Source organism: Zootoca vivipara, chromosome Z1, assembly GCF_965207765.1.
Source record: "Zootoca vivipara chromosome Z1, rZooViv2.hap1.1, whole genome shotgun sequence".
Classification (NCBI taxonomy): Eukaryota; Metazoa; Chordata; class Lepidosauria; order Squamata; family Lacertidae; genus Zootoca; species Zootoca vivipara.
This window is the reverse complement of record NC_142583.1, coordinates 3,458,602-3,479,746: the sequence shown is the minus strand read 5'-3', so window position 1 is coordinate 3,479,746 and position 21,145 is coordinate 3,458,602. Positions and strand designations below refer to the sequence as shown.

The 21,145-nt window shown below is 42.2% G+C and overlaps 1 protein-coding gene across 1 annotated transcript in view; it reads right to left on the bottom strand.

Annotated features, from left to right (window-relative positions):
* Positions 1-5,584, bottom strand: part of SLC2A9 (solute carrier family 2 member 9) — a 68,970-nt gene extending 63,386 nt beyond the window's left edge. Inside the window, exon 1 of the mRNA XM_060279063.2 lies at positions 5,538-5,584. The gene's annotated coding sequence lies outside the window, so the exon portion shown is untranslated. The remainder of the gene's footprint in view (positions 1-5,537) is intronic.
* Positions 5,585-21,145: the final 15,561 nt, after the last annotated feature.

Here is a 21,145-nt window from a genome sequence, read left to right as displayed (position 1 = left end):
AAAGGTCCCCCTGCCCCAGTGACTTAGGTATGGGACAATGGATAATGATCTGCATAGTGTGGTTTGGGGGGTACGAACCACCCCTAACTTCTTTTAATTAAATGTGTATGCCGCCCTTCATCCGCAGATCACAAGGCGGTTCGCAACACAAAGGTACAAAATGAGAACACAAAATTCACAATAAAACAACAACAAACCCATAACCCACCTTATGCGAGCTCATTATCAATTATTGTGTCAACACAACAGCAAATTCTTCTGAATAGCCATGAGTTGCATCTAAGATCATCTCAAGTGCAGACCCATAATATAACACATATTGTGAAGCAGTGAAAGGGTGAGATACAAATTTCCTTATACAGTATTAAAACTGTTGCTGGCTATACCCAGTCTTAAATTTGATATTACATAAATTTATTCACAACACAATACAGCCAGAGTAAAACACTTCAATATCCCCTCTGTTTCATAGGTAGATAGTTTACACAGGGTCTAAATTGCTAAGCAATTGATTTAATAGGCCTTCGAAATCTCCCCTGGTACTGATGACTGGCTGTCAGAACTACTAGAAATTCTATTTTAGGAGTATTTGACACTTATATGAAGGAATACCTTATATTCATTTAATAGCATGGGATGTGGGATATCTTTTTGTACTAAAGCTGTACATTTTCCCAAAGCAAGTCATTGTGACCCAATAGCTCATTTGCTGCTTGCCAGATGACAACCAAACATTTCTCTTTCCCTCCTTTTTTCTTTTTCCGTTTATCTTTTCATGCTTTTTATTTACACAGATAAAGACTGGACTCTCAGCAAGTTCACGGAGATCAAGCAGATAACAACAAGGACATAACTTAATTATAAGGTGTTTCTTTTGTTCCAGATAATTTCATATCTAGAAAGAGATACTGGGTGATACCCAACTAAGTCATACAGATTGATACAGATTGAAATCAATGGGCTTAAGTTCATTGACATAAACAGGTTGACTCTGAATATGACTTTGTGATATGATATGTGTTTGTATTTCTGAATTTCAAGTTTTGTTTTAATCTTAATATTATTATTTCTAAAACACCAAAAGAAGCACGGAGCAGATTATTTTTAATAACATACTAAAAAACAAGCTACTATTTAAAAAAATCTTCTGTGATTGAAATTAACTGAACTTCAACATTGTTATCATTAAGTAACGTAGGTTATTTCTTATTTTTACAATTTCTGCAGGAATAGTGCAAACATAAATAAATAACAATCATAGAATCAAAGAGGTGGAAGGGACCCTAAAGGTCATTCGTCCAGCTCTCTGCATTGCAGAAATCCTCACTCAAGCATCCATGACAGATGAAGGAGAGAGAGAACAAGTTTTAAAAGACAGTATTGAAACTTACAGAACGTAGCACAGTATTTATTTTACTTTTTAAATGCACGCATTACTCTTCAGTGCTTCTGGGGAGATTCATTTTTCTAAAAACAACCACCACCACCACCTCATACACATCTACTCAGAAGTAAGTCCTACTGAGATCTCCCAGGCTGCAGAGTAAAAAGCCTAGAAGCAGTAAAGTATTTGAGGTTGAAATATATAGCTTCTGTTGGCATTAGGCAAGCTCAGAAAACAGCACATATTTTGGCAGCACAGTTCATAACATTGTGACTTGTTTTTCTTTATCACTTTGAAAAGTGACACTGCTTGAAAAGGCAGAGTGGAAAGGCACACATCCCTGCAGTTTGTGCTGCTTCTTGTGTGGCATTATCTCGTCTTCCCATGTTTCCTGAAATAATATTACGTGAAATAGATTTACATATTTTAGAAACTCAGGGTCTAATTTCTTCCTCCTCCACCCTGCAATATTCCAGCTTAAGAATAGGAGCAAGGAATGTTCTGCCTGAGAATCTGGTAGTCAGGAGTGGGGGAGTAATGGGTCCGGATTCGAGGCATTCCCGATGTCAAAGAAGTCAGTAATTTTCCTTTGGGTTGGGCGCCCAAATGATGTCATACCATCATTTGATGACGTCAGATTATTTAGGTTATTCGTGGTGATAGTGTTACCGCTCATTTGACTGGAGGTAGACATTGTCCCAGGCCTGATTGTTTTCTCATGGGGATGAGGCATGCGAGACGGGCAATTGCTCAGAGAGAGTGGAATTAGTCCAGTGCTACACCCCAATGTTGCATTTTATGTGTTTTGGTTAATGTTTAATTGTCAGAATGATGCACTCAGTCCATCATGATTTGAGGTTTTGCCTATAAGTACCTAATAAAGCATGGGGTGTTCTTTGCTCACCTGCTGGGATTACAGTTTGGCTAAAAGTTATAAATGGGAGCCAGACAAAGTTCCATCTTGAGCATCTTGTTGACTTTCCCCCTCAAAAACCATCAACCATTTATTTTCAAAGAAGTTAGGATGATTAGGTTCTATAAGAGAGTTGTAGCCAAAGTCAACAGGAATATCTTTGTTTCAGTCTTCCCTATACAGAAAGGAATATTCAAAATATCACTACCTACTTGACTGCTCAATTGCATATTTTTGGAAAGGAAATGCATAGCTGCTACTCCTGGTCACCCACTCCAGTAAATATTTCCCTTTCATTACAGTTTATTTGAACTGTGCGATTAAATTGCAACCACAAGGTTTTAAAAATCCAACAAATTAAAGAATATTTCTCTAGCCTTTTCTATGTTTAGAGTCTTTGGGCATAATGAAGGAAAAGCTGAAAGTTGGTTTCAACGCAGCAATTAAACTTATATTTAAATCTCTCCTTTAAAATGTTTTGATTTTAGCCTTTTGCTACATTTGTGCTTTTCCATTGTTGAATTGTCTTCACCAGGAAGCTGAAATCTTTGAAGTAATTGAAGGTGTATTATTACCAGCACAAATACCAAATGCAATCTAGACAAACCCTATGGGAACTCCCATTTATCTGAATGGAGGAATTAGAGTGAAGTAATATTTTAAGTGGGTGGATGTTTTTAAAATGGTTCTAGTCCTTCCTGGATTGTCTCTTACATGAGGTAGAGCTGGAAGATTTCGGACTGACATATCACCTGTGCTGTCGACACCACAAGTGTCCAGTTTGTTTCCTGACATTTCACATGGCACACAGCCATAGCTGCCAAGTTTTCCCTTTTCTCACGAGGAAGCCTATTCAGCATAAGGGAATTTCCCTTTAAAAAGGGATAACTTGGCAGCTATGTACACAGCTCTGATTCTGGCAAGGCTGTCGTTATCCTGAACTTCAAAAGGTGACTGCAAATCGAAACCAATGAATCACAATTCATCTAGAGGTTTGATGCTATCTCCTATGGAATAACTGACAAAATGGATTAAAAAAACATACTACATGTGTTAATCGGTCTACCAACACCAGGGTGTCTGGGTTATCCACACAACAGTTGTTAAGTTTGGAGTCCTTTTGTTTTGGCTTCCAGTGCCAGATAAAGACAATTTTGTTCAGGTGTTGTTGTGTTTTTTAAATTCTCTGTGGCATTTTAAGCTGGGTGATATTTTAATGGCTTACATTTTGCTTCCCCTCCCCCCTTTGATTGTTAGCTGCCTTCTGCTTTGGTGAATGAACACATCTACATAAAAATGTAGAAGGTCCATCACCATGACACTAGGTCGGCCCAACTGATCTGCAATGGACAGGTGCCAGGAAACTGGTGAAAGCTGAGCTGTTACATAGCCAAAGTGAAGATGAGAGAAGGAGCCGTCACAGTTTTAGCCGCTCACTGGAAATGGCTGCTTTGTTTTTCTTAAACCCTTGAAAAAATACTTCTAAGAAAATCTGTATGAGAGGATGAAGCACAGTCAAAATCTAATTTCTAATCTGAAACTCTCAGGGAGTCTGCTCTAATGCTGGACAGTGGATTAGAGCAAACAAACTGGTGTGGGCATGTTTTCTAGGCTGTCTAGCTACTCATTAAGAGAAAGTTACACATTTTTAAATAGCACTTAACACGTTTTTATCCTGCCCTTCAGCCAACTGGTTCCCTTGGTGCTTTATGACACAACCTTACGAGACAGTTCAAAAGTGGTTGTGTTTCTTTAATTAATTCATCTATATATATATAAAAATGTAGAAGGAGGTCCATGTTTGTTAAAGCACAATGTTCTCCGAAACCGCTTACCTGATTGTTCTCAAATTTGCTCACAACCTCACATTCCCCTACGGGAGTGTTTCCATACACTTACATTGGATAGAACTCACCTAGGACAGGTAAAAAACTTGGATTTTTGTGTAAAAATATATATATTGCGCCCCCTAGTGGACATCAATTCACACACGACAAAAATACTTCCACAATCCCACCCACTTCCCACAGATCCCACCACCACCCCGACACACAACCCACCCCATAGACCACGCCCACCCCGAGACCAGGCCGAGCCCCCCCCGGACTGTCCATGGAATAGACCGCTGTAAAGCCCTCGCCCGTACCGGAGTTCGCATCCCCACAAAGGACCAGACCGACCCGAGGCCACCCACCTCCCCAACCCCCTCCCCCCCCGGAGATCACACCAATGCCACAAGCAGGCCACCCCGAGACCAGGCCAATCGCCATCCCCCACCCACCCCAGAGATCGTGCCAATACCACAGAACACTCCACCCCGAGACCAGGCCGAGCCGGACTCAGGCACACCCCGGAGATCCTTCCACCGCCCCCAACAGGAACCACTCTGCCCTGAAACCAGACCACCCCAGAGCCCCCATACCCCCCGGAGATCATGCCACCGCCACCACAGACCCACCCCAAGACCAGCCTGCCCTGCAGATCTCCCGACACCCTCAAGCCCTCTCTGAGAGCAGCCCACTCCAGAACCCCCACACCCGCCAGAGATCCCGGGGGCCAGGCCAGACCACAGGGGGATCAAAATACTCACAGGGATATGCTGACCGATTGGGGGGGGAGGAGGGGCCACAGCAACGCGTGGCAGGGTACAGCTAGTTGGATATAAATTATTGAAATAAACAATCAAGTATAGTGACTTAGTTGCATGCATTAAATACACAGCTTCCAAAAGTGATTTTCTTTTGGAACAGTTAAAGGCAATTTACAGTTGTAGCAGACAGTACATGTTTTAATACGACAGGTGCTTACAATAGACAAAAAGCTGACCATTCACAATTTATTAACAAACTGAGTTTGCCTCATTGATTTTGGTACAAAAAGTGAGAACACATTATGGGTATAAGTCATTAAACACCTTTCAACAAAAACCGTACCATTAGCAACCAATAAATAGGACAATTCCTACTCTCTTGTTTTAGATTTTTTTTAAAAAATAAAAAGGAAAACCCACACAGTTGTGTCTTGTGTACTAAAACCTTTAAGTGATTTTGATGAAAAGTTTATTTTAAAAAAAGATTCTGCATACTAGTATGCTTATTAGTAAAACATCTTTAAATGTTTTGAAGTTTTACACATTATTGACATAATAAATTTTCATTAATGTTTATCTATACGGTTAACCTGAAATAAGCAAGAACACGGGGGGGGGACAAATTTGATGGTATGCTGGATAATACTTACAGCGCTCAAAAGGTGTTCCTGCCTTTAGTCAACTGCTTGGAATTAAGTCACAGTCTAAAGAGCACTCATATAAGTAGCAGAGATGGCAGGGAAAAAAACCCTGATGCGATTTAAAAAATGACTAATCAATCATTAAACCCACCTATTTGCACCTGCCACTTTCTCTTTTGTGGGCATTTGTGAATGGTGAATCATTAACCTCAGCTGTATCTCCTAATAAGACCAACCAATATTTTTTGTAAATCAGCATCACAAACATATGAGGAAATGTTTCCTTATTGTTCAGTCCATAAATCTTGCCCAGAGGCCATTTAGAAATAAAATTGTTTACTCTGGCCCTGCTCTTTACTAATAGCTTCCTCTCAAGAGACTCTTTCCTGCCAGCTATGTGATCATCTCAAATTTGGCATTAAATTGGTCACCAGTATTGGTTATCGGACGGAAACAAGGCTTTCCAAAGGAATGGGAAATGGCCTTCTAATGGGACAAGGTATATGGTAACTGGCATTATTAAATAAAGGGCGAAATAGAAACAGAGCAAAATAATACCATATAAACATAATAAATTGTCAAGTTCTTGGTCTTAGCATATGGTCAAGGATACCCTGCATTTTAATATTAATTCCTTGGGGTGAAGTTATATTGACCCTTGGGGTCAAAAGAAGTAGCTTTCCACGGATTGTTTTTTTTAAAAAAATACTTTTATTAAGTTTTTCAATTAAAACACAATTCAATTATTTCAATTATATCCAATTATACACATGCATATCAATTAAGCCAAATATTATGCCAAATCATAAAAAATTTTAGACTTCCCATGCTTCAATGTCTGGGGATTCTAGATAACTGTTTGCACTGCCATCCTAATCCTGATATCAAAATCTTGCTGTAATCCACAATAGTCCCGATTTTTTCCAACAGTCCAGTCCCTCTAGATGTTTTCTAATCTCTTTGTCTTTTGTCGCAGCTTCTGAGATAGGCATCAAACAAGATTTAACACATATCCATTTTTCCTGTGTGGTTTTTTTTTATCCAGTCCAACCTCCCCATAAATCTCTCTTGATCTGGAGTGCCCTTCTTGCCGGGTCCACAGTCCGACACAAGCCAGCGCCATCTTGAACGCCTCAGATCGTATTCCATCTTCTTCTAAACTGTCCGTCGATTACAAGAGTACAGCTTTTTGGCGAGGAGCAGCCCGTTCACATTATGCACAATCTCTTATAGCTGATTTATGGCTTTCCTCGCCTTTTAGCTGCCCTCTGTCAACGGATTATTTTTTTAATGAAAATTATCAAGTGGAGGTTGGGTCCAGAAGCAAGAAAGGGGGGGGTGCATAACCTTTCCCTCTGGGTCTTCCTGATCAAAATTGGCTCTATCAAGCTCCTGTTCTCCCTTCAAGGGAATAGATACAGGGAACAACCTCTTTTTTTCCTTCATGGAGAAAGCAGCATGTGGAAGAATAAAACAGGGATAACCATCATGTATGCAATGTATGAGACTCTTACAGAAACTGGCGGTGGGGGCACATACAAATGTAACACAAGGACTACCGGTAAGTACCACTATCAAAAATCACACACAATTTTCCAGCCCGAGAAAATCATTTTTAACTTTTCAAAAGTACTTCAATGAAAGAAGCACTGAGCCTCTTTTTTGGGGGTGGGTGGGTGGCGCAAAGCTTTGGAACTCTTTTTAGCCTTACAGGACCATTTTGCTGTCCTCCCTGTCATCTATTCCATCATTCAAGGCATTTAGAAACAAAAACAGCACTTGCCTCCACTTAGCATTCAAGTTATTCTGAACTTAATCTAGTGGAAGGGCCTCTCTCCTGAAAATAGCATGCAGCTCAGATCCCTGTACCTTGCTCCATCCAGCAGCTGGTGCAGCTTTTGAAGAGTGAATACAGGGAAATGGTTAATGCAGAGTTTTGTTGCAACACATGCACAGGCCATCTATTTTTCTTAGCAATCCCTATTCTTGCAAAAATAAATGCAAAGTGATTAAGTAAAGCCTAGCTAAGTACTGTATTTATTAAAGAAAGAGACTCACACTGCACCCGCAGTTGCACACCTTCTCTTTCTTACAAGCTCACAAAATAAATACTAAGCAAAGCAAAGAAGAGCAGAACGGCTCAAAATAGCAAACGCTCACTGGCTATGAGAATGCGCTAAGAGCTGCAAGGAGGCAAAGTCTTCAAGAAAACAGCTCTGAGCAGTGGCACAGCATGGGTTGCCAGTGCCCGGGACTGCACAGAGGGGGGCAGGTATGGAGTATACATTTGCATTCAACTGCCTAATGGCATCCACATCACCCAGGTGATTGCAGAGATAAGAAGAGTTCTTCCATTATCACTTTCTGCTTCACATGGAGAATCTGTTTTCAACTGAGCCCAGTGACAGAAGCATATAGCTGCATTGAAGCAGCACTGGGTGTTGAAATTTTGCATTGCCTAACAATTTTGTGTCTGGGACAACCGCCCCACTGGCTCTGAGCAATGCCACAACCAACCATCACTTTGCCCAGTACAAATCATATATTGTGTGCCCCACCCCCATATTGCAATCCTTGTCTATTTAAGTTCGAAGCATGAGAGTAGATTAAAATAAGTTACAACCAGAGGCAACTGGGAACATTTTAACTAGGCAAGGTTAAAAATTGCAACCCTGCACTTTATCACAATAGGGTTTGTACAGCACTCATGTAGGGAAGTGTGCCATAACAGATGTCCAGAGTCCCATTGTACATCTATGGATTCAGGAAGAGCTTCCATGTTAAAGGGCTGAAGTTGGATTTTCACACAAGATTGACCTGTTGTTTAGAAAATAAGCCATACCATATAACCTAAGTTTTTGAATTCATTTATTTACAGTCATACCTCAGGTTAAGTACGCTTTGGGTTGAGTACTTTCAGGTTAAATACTCCATGGACCCGGAAGTGTTTACTTCTGGGTTCCGCCACGCGAGCATGTGCAGAAGCGTTTTGCGCGCTTAATGCATGCGCAGAAGTGTTCTATTGGCGCTTTGTGCACGTGCGCTATCGCCGCTCAGGTTAAGTATGTTTTTGGGGTGCGAATGGCGCCCCAGAACCAATTAAGTACTTAACCCGAGGTACCACTGTAAATGTTAATTTTTTTCATCTACACTACTGTCTTATTCATTTTATAGTACAGTACATTGATTATTGCCTTCATTTTATGGATCAATGGTCTCGTTGGACAGTAAAATTCTTGTTAAATTGCTGTTTTAGGGGGTGTTTTTCATCATCTGGAACGGATTAATCCACTTTCCATTACAGTGGTACCTCGTTTTATGAACACAATTGGTTCCGGAAGTCTGTTCATAAACTGAAGCATTCATAAACTGAAGCGAACTTTCCCATTGAAAGTAATTGAAAGTGGATTAATCCGTTCCAGACGGGTCCGCGGAGTACTCAACCTGAAGCGTACTTAACCTGACGCATGGGTGTAATTGGTTCCGGAACTCTGTTCATAAACTGAAGCGAACTTTCCCATTGAAAGTAATGGAAAGTGAATTAATCCGTTCCAGATGGGTCTGCGGCGTTCGTAAACCAAAAATTCATAAACTGAGGTGTTCATAAACCGAGGTTCCACTGTACTTTCAATGGGAAAGTTCGCTTCGGGTTAAGTACGCTTCAGGTTAAGTACGGACTTCCAGAACCAATTAAGTACTTAACCTGAGGTACCACTGTATTAGTACCTATCACTTTCAAAAAAAGAAACTAAGTAAACACAGTTTTAAAATACAAGGAACACTTGCTTCCAGGTGCATGCAGTTTTGCTCCACAAGAAAATCAATTTAACTTTTCATCATCCAAAGTACTTTCCCCTCAAAATTAGCAGAAGAAAATATTCCAACCAGTAGACCAATATGAGTGTTTCATTTGAATCAGAATGTAGCAGAGCACATCAGAACAAATTTACAATGGGTGACTCGGTCCTGAGGATGTGACATAACCTCTGCTCATGTGCGGAGTATATTAAACCCGAATAAACACAATCAGTTTCTTTCAGGTTTGAAGAAGGGCGTGGAGCGTGATACCTAGGCAGGCACAGACCCAAAACTTTTCATTTTATAAATTCATTGACAAACTCACAAAAAAGCAAGCAAGAAATAATTCTTCTCCATCACAAATTCAAGATATTCTGAACCTAAGCTTGCTGGAGCCAGATCAGAACACAGATTTTCTGAAAAAATTGTGGGAAATGTTTTGGAAGTCAGATGAACCTGCCTGCCACACCCAGTGGCTGAGTGAATACCAAAAAAAAGGTTAATACAGAATTTGTTGCATACTCATATACAAGCCATCCACCAATTCCTCCCCTCCAAATTCAGTTCACAAAATAAATGTAAATCAATCAAGGTTTTAAGAACATTATAGAAAATGACTCACACTATGTCCACTGTTGCTTGCGTGCTTGCAATTTCTTTCTAGGAAAGTCACAAAACAAATACTTTTTTTTTAAAAAAAACCTCAAAATAGAAAACTCTCCATGATCTGCACTACCAAAACATGCTAAAAGTTATGAGGGGATGTGGTCTTCAAGGAAACAGCTCTGAGCGTGCTCATGGCGCAGGGCTGTTCTTCAAGCAGCTTCTCTTAATCTGATGCAGTGAATGCTGGATCCTTCTCCTAACAGCAGAGGGAGTTGGAGCTCACCCAGCAGATACTGAAAAGCCAGCAGCCCTCCTACTAGTCAATAACTTCAAATTCCAATAGCCAAAAAGCCTGAAAAATCAAATGTCGGTTCTTCTTCCCAGAGACACATGGGAAGGGCCTCTTTGCCATAGCTATGCTTTGGGGTTATAATTTTTTGAAGAACGATCTAAACTTGAAGTCCGCCCCTTAACCTGGTCCTTAGATTTCACTCCCTTATCTAACTCAATAGGCAGAACAATTAGAAAACACTGGCACATTAGGAAGTCCCAGGTTGTCCATCTACACCTCCATGTATTGGTTTTCATAGAACCTAGAATCTCAAGGATATTTTAGTACATGCTGATATGACTGGAAAAGCCAGCCCCAAGCAAGTGATATAAAGGGCCATTTCAATTTTCTCATAGGATTTTTTAAACCTTTTGGTTTAAGCAAAATTAGACTCTTTATTCTGGGTAATTTACCCCTGACTACCTGGGAGTTTTCAGTTCTTCTTTGAGTTTATGAGTTTATGAATCCTCCCCTTATTTTGAATATAAGAGACCTTAAGTCTTTATAACTTATTTTTTTTCCTTCTGAGGAAACTGATAGATCATTTACAGTGAAATGAGACTTTTAGCCGGCAACTCGTTAAGGTTTTTTTGAGCAATTTACGTTTTCTGAGTATTTACACATCAAGTAGTTTAGCTTCATTATAATTTATATTCTTCACTTTAATTTAATTATCTCGTTTCAGGGATCTTTCATGGTTTAGATTCGGTCTGTGCTCATTGGGGTTATAATTGGCTGTGGGGTGCAGTGGTCTGAGAGAATAGGAGGTTAGCAATGTTTGAGGCGCATGAAAAACCTCTGGGCTTTTTAATTTTTTAAAAAATCTGAACAGCAAAATAGGGTCTGTAATTGGAAGTCAGGAATGGAAAGGCTTAAGCAGTTTGTCCTCAAATCATTCCTCCACTAAAACTGTGTGGGATGGAACACTGGGGCAGACAAGTCACAACAGTTCCTAGAGTGTCCACTAAGAGGAACTCACCTGGAGGGACACCTGACTAAGCTTCCTGTTCCTCCAGATATGCAGATGAGATGGATTAGCTGGCAGACAAAAGCCCCTAGCCAGCAGCCATTCTCTCTCTTAGCCATTTCTCCTTCAACGGGAACACATCTCCAGAGAATCTCCAGTTAGGATGGTTCTCCCTCTCGGCCTGCTGCCAAGAGAGAGACCAGATGGAGCCTCACTTTACTAACTAGACTCCAGATGTATATACTTGTAACTTTTCTACGCAAGCCTGCCTTTCTGAGATTATGCTGTTAACCCAGGATGTCATGTGAGTAAACTATCTTATTTTAATACTATTGTGTCATGTATTTCTTTTAAGAGGGACAAAGGGGATTTGCCAGGAAGTATAATATTGAAGTATAATATTGTTATAGAGGTTCTAACAAACCTAACGCTCACGCTTTGCTGCGCACAAAAGGGGAATGTCATTCTGCTGATATTGGAAGCTTGCTAACACAAGCTTGGATAGGATCTATCTAATAATATATCCTAATCCACATCCCTAACATTCCCACAAACTGAACCCCACAGCTGCATTTCAGCTATTTTAAAAAGATTGACATCTGTCCATGTGTCTCCCACATATCATTAGGAGTATGCGAATTCCTACCTTACTATTCTGCAGAAAAACTGAATCTCTGTTCCCTGCCTTGTCCTGTGCCACATGCAAAAGTGGGGTATTATTGATCCTATTTTTTTTTTAAAAAAAGTAAATTTATTACGGTCAATAGCCAGTATCAAGATAAAAACACCAATTACAAAATTTAAAAGCTCAAGACTAGATAAAATGATATACAATCGCATATACAGTACATATAAAATTAGTTCTGAGTGGTCATTTATTTGTCAGAAAGGAAACTCTTCTGACCTAGAAATGTCCAGCGATCAATATATTATATGTTATACTATTCCTGGGTGCTAATCATTATAGGTTGTACTTTGATTGCTGCACAAAATTTGGCCACCTTGTAATAACAGGATTTTTATCAAGGAGTGACAGAGTGGCAAGAAACTGATCAGAGCATCCTGTTGTCAGGAGTATGGGCAGGAGTCAGGCTCTGGGGCCTGTAGTGTTTTGCAGGACTGGGTCATGCCTCAGCTTGTGCTGGAGAAGCAAGGCGTGGCCACACAGGTGAAGTCCTCAGCTTGTGCTGGAGAGGCAAGGAGTAGTCACCCAGGCAGGAGCTGGGAGGGATAAAAGCCCAGCATTTCCCTTCAGCTCTTTGCCACAGCAACGCTATCCCTGCCTGGTTGCATCTGGCCTCCTGCTCCTTGGACCCTTGCCTTGTTGCCGCCGTGCTTCTTGGACCCCTGCCTCGCCGTCGCCTTGCTCCTCGACCCTTGGACCTTCGCCTTGCTCCTTGGACCCTTGCTTCGCCTTCGCCTTGCTCCTGCCCCGTGGACCTTCGCCTTGCTTCTTGTTCCTGGATCCTTCGCCTTGCTCCTTGCTTCTTGGACCTTGCTTCGCCTTCGCCTTGCTCTTGCCCCGTGGACCTTCGCCTTGCTTCTTGTTCCTAGATCCTTCGCCTTGCTCCTTGCTCCTTGGACCTTGCTTCGCCTTCGCCTTGCTCTTGCCCCGTGGACCTTCGCCTTGCTTCTTGTTCCTGGACCCTTGCTTTGCCTTCGCCTTGCTTCGTGCCCCGTGGACCTTCGCCTCTGCCTTGCTCCTCGACCCTGCTTCTTCACCACCATCTTGCCTCTGGTCCTGACGCCCGCCGACCGGACCGTGACACCTGTATACTTCTGGAGTATTGGCAGAACAAGGTCAGAGCATAAATCCCCATAAAACAAGCCCTGAAGAAACACGTGTTCTACAGTTTCAATTTGGCCAGAGTCACAGGGGCAGCTTCTCTCCAGATATGAGATCTTTCTGTAGTGTCCTTCAAGAATGGAAGAGGGGAGAGCACAGCACCAAGCCTGGGTGAAGGCCCTATGATATTTAGGCGGTTCCAGACTGCTTAGATACGCCATAGGAGTTGAAAGATACCCGCTGTAATCACTGACAGTAAAGTAAATGGACCTACCCAAATCTGTTTGGCATTCTATGTCAGTGATACTCGGTTTGATGGCTGATTTAGCCTGAACAAAAACCCAGTCTAAGCAAACAATCAGGGGAAAAGCCCAGAACTAGAATTTTAGTCATAACTGCCTGATGGATTGGTCCTCTTTTTTTTGCCCCATGCAGCAAATTATATGTCATTTTTGCAGCGAGTCAGGGCAAAGGAATGAGGAAGTTAGCGGAGTGGAGAGAGGGCTGTCTCATGTACCAGAGCCCCAGCACTGCTCGGAGAGAGGGATAGGGGAGGAGGAGCACAGAGGGCTTTCCTACACAGGGCGAGCACTCTCCTGTAGGGCCAGGGGGCGGCGCTTTGGGTGCCCAGGCTTTTATGCTGGGCGAAAACCCGCAAGAAGCCATTGCGGGGTTCTGACACGGACTGAGCAGTCGTGTTTGCTGATGTTCTTGCACTGTAAATAGCATGCACAATAAAACTCTGAAAGACAAGACGGAGTGGAGCGCCTTTACTCAAGAGTAGCTGCAGCCATCTCTGACACTAAGTATAGGTGACAAGTTGTTGTACTGGCTCCAGATATATATAATTATAAATTAATAAATTCAATATATAAAAATAAATAGCTAAAATTCAGAGATGCCGCTTGGAAGCCGTATCATCAGTAAAACATACCCTGCATTGTTATGATATGATCCAGCCCCAAACCGCTCATTTTTCTGTAAAAACGGACAAAACATTTAAGAGGTAGTTCCAATGCAGATTTGGGGTGCTGGAACATCCCAAATTTGTGCACAAATACAGATTTGGAGAATTTCTTTGACATTCTGGTATGTAACTTAGTTTGTCTGTTATTTGATTCTTAATCAGAGCCCTTCAGTAAGATACATTTGAAGTAAGAAGCTATCAATAAATGAGGCAGTGTTTATATTTAAGCATGGACCATTGCCAATTACATGCATGCTGGCATCTGCCCAAAATCACTGAATGGAAAAATAAAAATATGCTGATTGCATCAAACCTAAACACATCTTATCTGCATTAAAATACAAATCACTCAGGACCCAAATGATTGCTATGCTATGCCAAGCTACAGCTGCTGAATTGTTGTCTTCTACACAACTATTATAGGGGCAGTACTGTAGCTCTGTCTTCTTTTCTACCTGGCCACTCTGTTTGCAGGAGATTCCCTGCACACAAACATACAAATATACAACACACACTTGCTGCAAGCAAATTTGAAGCTACCGGGAACTACATTGTGGTTAAAAAAAAGAAACTTTAACAATCTAGTACTAACTGAATGAAGGAAACTCCGGAAAATAAACTATTGAATAGCTAAACTTGCAGCACAATCTTATTCAAATGTTATTCCAAGGGTCCAACAAAAAATAGGTTTCGATGTCCAGCACTAGGGCTTGGATTCCAAGATACATTAACCCAAGTAAGTTCACAGAATGTGGTCCACTCCCTGAGAAAAGCCTCTGTAGAGGGTTGGGTCCCCCAAACCATGTGGAAACCTGGGAAGGTTGGAGAGGGGAGAACGGGACAAGAACCATCTTTCGGTTAACATCCTTAAGTGAGCTGATCATAGGATCCAAGCCAAAGTCTGTCTTTTTACCAGCTATGTCACTGCTCTGCACCTTTTATTACTTTATTACTTTGATCTGCTTAGCCCACTAAGTTCATACATTTTGCTGATTTTATGCAACGAGAAGGGCAACTATCTGTACGCACGAGATAATATGTCATAAATCAAAGTAGGGTCGAAACAAAAAGCAATGTCAAAGATTGCTTCACGCATCTATTGCTAAAAAACATTTAAACAGCAAACTGTTGACACCTAAAGCTCTGCCAGAATAAGGCAGCTCAGCCATAGGGAAAACTTAGTTTTCCCTGAAATTCTCAATTTGAACCTATTCATTGTAGTCCATCCTACCTTATGTAGTCTGTTTCGCTAGAGAGGACCATTCCTCATGTGTTGTGCAGAAATACGCTGGTTTATTTCATTGAGATTTACTGTCTTTTTCCTTAAAATCATTCCCAAGAGTCATGTCTAGCTCATATTTGCCCAGTACAGAGTGGGCAAATTTATTTCTAATTTATTTCATTTCCGCTTTCAACTAAAGTACAAAATAGTTGTAGTTGGAATAGGTAACATGCCCTGCTTTTAATGTATTTTAATTTTTTGTTGGAAGGTGCCCAGAGTGGCTGGGGAAACACAGCCAAATGGGCAGGGTACAAATAATATATTATTATTATTATTATTATTATTATTATTATTATTATTATTATTATTATGCAGAGTAAGGTCCTTAGAAATGCATGACTCATACACTTTCATCAACCTAATAAACCTAAATTTATTCCTGAATACCAGAGAATAGAATAAAGAACCTCATTCTTTTCTTCCAAAACAACTTCCTTTCTCCCTCACTGCTGATCTAATCTTATACTGCCTAATTGAGGCCATGACCCTGCATTCTATTGCATTGCAGAATGTGAGTTTCCCCTATAAAAAATGTCTGACATAATGCTTGATCAGCTCTAATAAAATGCATGTACACATCAATGAGTGTTCCCTTCCCTTTGTTTAAGAGTGTGTAGGAGGAAGCAAGCTGAAATTCAGCTTCAGCTATGCTAGGTAAAACAAAACAACCCTCCTCTCTCTCCCAAAACCAAAGTATCCTACAGAAATAATAATAGGGACCTATCCTTGGGATAGGGATGTGGGTGGCGCTATGGGTTAAACCACTGTGCCGTTTGGGCTTGCCAATCAGAAGGTCAGCGGTTCGAATCCCGCAATGGGGTGAGCTCCCATTGCTCAGTCCCAGCTCCTGCCAACCTAGCAGTTCAAAAGCACGTCAAAGTGCAAGTAGATAAATAGGTACCACTCCGGCGGGAAGGTAAACGGCGTTACTGTGCACTGCTCTGGTTTCACCAGAAGCGGCTTAGTCATGCTGGCCACATGACCCGGAAAAACTGTCTGCGGACAAACGTCGGCTCCCTCGGCCTGTAAAGCAAGATGAGCGCCCCAACCCCGGAGTCGTTCGCGACTGGACTTAACTGTCAGGGGTCCTTTACCTTTTATCCTTGGGATACAGTTTTTGGATTCTAATATTATGTAACTGAATTCCACTGTGACCTAGCAATTCTCAAGGAGCAAGCACAGTTATGTCTTGAGAGATCATGTGCTAGTTTACACCTGCGCGTAGATCTCTTAATTTCTCAGCACTTGATAAGTGCCATTTGGAGGTGTGAACTGGCCAAAAAAAACCAACATTCAGTTTCAGGCAATATGAGCATTTCATCCCAGGCGCTGTATGTGCCATGGCTCTTTTGCAAATGCAGGCCATATCACTTGACATTGCAGGCAGCAGGAAAGGAGATTCAGATGTAACCAATAATTTTTTAAAACCATAACATAGAAGCGATTTGTGGTTACAGAGTTTGTGTACACATTACTGCCTTAAAACGCAGGTGGCACTGTGGTCTAAACCACTGAGCCTCTTGGGCTTGCCAATCAGAAGGTCAGCGGTTCGAATCTGTGTGACGGGGTGAGCTCCCGTCGCTCTGTCCCAGCTCCTGCCAACCTAGCAGTTTGAAAGCATGTCAAAGTGCAAGGAGATAAATCGGTACTGCTGCAGCAGGAAGGTAAACGGTGTTTCTGTGTGCTTTGGTTTCCGTCATGGTGACCCATTGCACCAGAAGCGGTTTAGTCCTGCTGGCCACATGACCCTGGAAAGCTGTCTGTGGACAAACTCCGGCTAGGCCTGAAAAGCGAGATGAGCGCTGCAACCCCATAGTCGCCTTTGACTGGACTTAACTTATACCTCCCCCCCCTTCTTTTTAAAAACACATTACTGCCTTAAAACGCAGCTTGGTTCTATTTCCGATTAGGAGATGGGAAAAATGCATCAAAAACCAGTACTTCATAAGAAATGGCAAGATAGATGCAGCTTAGAGCCATAGATATGGATTGTGGCTAATGTCATGTGTGCACCACTTGGGAGCACACTGGATGAAGAAGCTAATCTTCCACGTGGAATGCAATCCTGCCCAGAACAGGCTGAACAGCACTTCCCACTCCAGACAAACCACCAGCCTACAGCAACTCTATCTTGTATGGACTGAAATTCAGATTATTGGTCTCCACCCTGTCAGTTCCCTAATGCAGACAATGATTCAGCACTTCCAGAGCTTTGCCTGAGTTTGGTTTTTTTAAAGAAAGAAAGAAAGAGAGAGAGAGAGAGAGAGAGGAAAAAAAAATAGTGGTGTTTTTCTGCAGAATCCCGAAGACTCTTTCCTCCGAATCTTTGGATGACCTCACTTAGGGGTGTCAGGAGTATGGGCAGGAGTCAGGCTCTGGGGCCTATAGTGCTTTGCAGGACTGGGGCCTGCCTCAGCTTGTGCTGGAGAAGCAAGGAGTGGCCACTTAGGTGAGACCACTTGATACCTCACTGCACCTGGTGGCAGGAGCTGGGAGGGATAAAAGCTCAGCATTTCCCTTCAGCTCTTTGCCACAGCAACGCTATCCCTGCCTGGTTGCCTCTGGCCTCTTGCTCCGTGGACCCTTGCCTTGCCAACGCCTTGATCCTCGACCCTTGGACCTTTGCCTTGCCGATTTCTTGCTCCTTGACTCCCAGACCTTCGCCTCTGCCTTGCTCCTTGACCCTGCGACTGCCTGCTGCTGGACCCTCAACCCTGCACCTGTTCCTGCTTCTACACCACCATCTTGCCTCTGGTCCTGACGTCTTCAGCCAGGGCTTCAACCGCCCGCCGCCCGGACCGTGACAAGGGGCTTCATGGAGATGTCAAGCCAGAATGCTGTGGAACATCATAAGATAACTGCCCTGGGGCAGAGGAATTCAGCGTCAACTTGGAACCCTACCGATAATCAAGATAGGAACAGGACCGCTACAAAGTAGTGCCTCCAGTTCCCATCCTGATCGGAGACTCTGGGTGATGAGTCTGAATGCCACTAAGAGATCCAAATGAATAAGGACACACAGTTCTGGCACCTCTTTGGTGGGTGCCATTGACATTATAAGAGAACAAGAGAGGCGTTCAGGGTGAGTTCCAGCACCCCTTTTTCTATAAAAAAAGCACTGGACATGTTGGCTATGCACATGTATTTATTTATTTATTGGAATACTTGCATACCATTTTCCAACCCAAAGTTTTCATAGTGGTTTACAAAGGTGACTTGCAAGCAGGTTTGAATAAAGTTGGGTGTTTTTTGTGTTTGTTTGTTTACATTCTCAGCAGAGATGGGGTTCTGCATCTGGATCCGCCCTGGAACAAAGGAAGAGACCCCCTCACTTGCCTGCTTGCCTGCTCTGGCTTTTGTGGCCTCCGTGGGAGGTGGGGACAATGAGCAACTCCTTGCCCCAGGTCTGTGTCAGGTGGCCAGGACAGGGCTGTTGCTGCTATTGGTTGCAATACCAGTCAGTTGATTTGACGTCAGTTAGAATTAAAAAAATTCCTTCCAGTAGCACCTTAGAGACCAACCAAGTTTGTTATTGGTATGAGCTTTTGTGTGCATGCACACTTCTTCATGCACACTTCTTCAGAAGACAGGAGTGCCTGGCATGCTCTGGTCCCTGGGGTCATGAAGAGTTGGACACGACTAAATGACTAAACAGAGGGACCCAGGTGGCGCTGTGGGTTAAACCACAGAATTTAGGGCTAGCTGATCAGAAGGTCGGCGGTTCGAATCCCTGCAATGGGGTGAGCTCCCATTGCTTGGTCCCAGCTCCTGCCCACCTAGCAGTTCGAAAGCACATCAAAGTGCAAGTAGATAAATAGGTACTGCTCTGGCGGGAAGGTAAACGGCATTTCCATGCGCTGCTCTGGTTCCCCAGAAGCAGCTTTGTCATGCTGGCCACATGACTTTTGTGTCTGCGGACAAACACTGGCTCCCTCGGCCTATAGAGCGAGATGAGCGCCGCAACCCCAGAGTCGGACACGACTGGACCTGATGGTCAGGGGCCCCTTTACCTTTAAATGACTAAACAACAACAATCACAAGAATACTCACAAGATGGACCTGGTGGATTTGCCATCCTCCCTCACCAAGGCCAGTGGAGGTTCTGGCCACCTTCGCCCACAGCAGCCTTCCCTCAAAGTTGCCATGTGCTGATTCCATTGCCACATCTAGGCAATTGCAAAGATCATTGGCCCAGACCCTCCAAGTGCCCCAATTTGTAGGGACAGTCCAGGATTTACAGAAGCCGACCCAGGTTCTGATTTGATCCTGGGATGCCCTGCTTTTCCTTAGGTTATCCCTATTTTCATCAGAGAAATATTGGAGGGTATGGAGTTATCCAACCCTGGAGCCATCTGAGGGCAGTGCTGTATAAGGAAGTTTTTTAATGTTTAATGTTTTATTATCCTTTTATATATGTTGGAAACCACCCAGAGTGGCTGCGGCAACCCAGTCAGATGGGCAGGGTATAAATAGTAAAATTAAAGCAATATTATTACAGAATAGGACATCCAATGTTTTCATCATAGAAATGTTGTAGGGTATGCTTGCCAATTAACAAGCAGAAGTCCAATCTATTCTGGAAATTTTACACCAAACATTGCAAAGAGCAGATTACGTTGTCTCCTCAATTTCATCACATTGGACTTTTTAAAATGACTTTGCAATCATGTAGAGCAATACTATGAATGACTATTCTGAAGTGAGGCTCAATGAGTGCTACTTACCCCTTAAATGTGCCTAGAATAGCAGCTTTAAATATTCATTTCATTAGTTATTATAGTTGCTTCAAACAGCTTCTCTAGCAAGATTGAGGAAAAGGAAATCTTAATATTTGTTTGGGAAATATATCAGTGGTAAAGTTTTGCAATGTATTTTGCATCTCATGGAAGTGTGCTCAAAATCGGTTAATTATTTACATCTTCCATACTTGTGGTTGCTGATTTCATTATTCCTGTCTTCTGAGTAACATAGATGTTTTTGAAGTATTGCACACTCGGGTGATTTCAACCCACAGTTCTGATGTCTAAATACTGCATTACCTCACTGGATTCCTACAACTGTATGTGACTACCTGCATACCAATTTTCTTCCCACACCAACCACAGAATCGCAAGGAGGAATGGATAATGGATAGGATGTTTATTCGGCTTTACGCCCATCATAAAACACAACACAACAAAATAAATCAAATAAAACAGCGGACTCGTACAAGCCACAAAAAATATAACACAATTCACAGCTCACAAGGACAAATATTAGCAATTCAAAAAGAAAAGTTTAAGATTATGATTAAAAATTTAGGCACTACGCTAAAATCAATATCTGATGTCATTATAGAAAATTCTTATAACTATCAATAATCAGCTAACATTCCATTCCGTCTCTTGTACGAGAGGACGGCTGTTAGGAATTTAGCAACCTGTAGAGTAATTTAAGGATCCACATCTTGAAGAACCCAGGCAAGCTGTAGGTCAACTGGTTTGTCAGCCATAGGCTGGATTATGGAGTTTAAGGAGGAATATTTGATTACGTAGCTTCCTCTTTTCAATGTAGCACCAAAGGCCACAGAAATTGCCTTGGCACATCTCAAGCTATTTCCAGCTTGGGATGAAGGAGAAATTTGGTTCACTTCACGTCATAGCTGCCAAGTTATCCCTTTTTTAAAGGGATTTTCCCTTATGCTGAATAGGCTTCCTCGTGAGAAAAGGGAAAACTTGGCAGCTATGCTTCACGTTAATGCAAATCAACTTAATCTGCACTTCCCAAAACAATACGAAAACAGCCATCCTTCAAAATATGCACTTATCCAAAGTTTATGATGCAGTTCTTGAATCAAAAAAATGTGTTCAAAAATGCATATATTGAGGTAAAGTCTTCCTT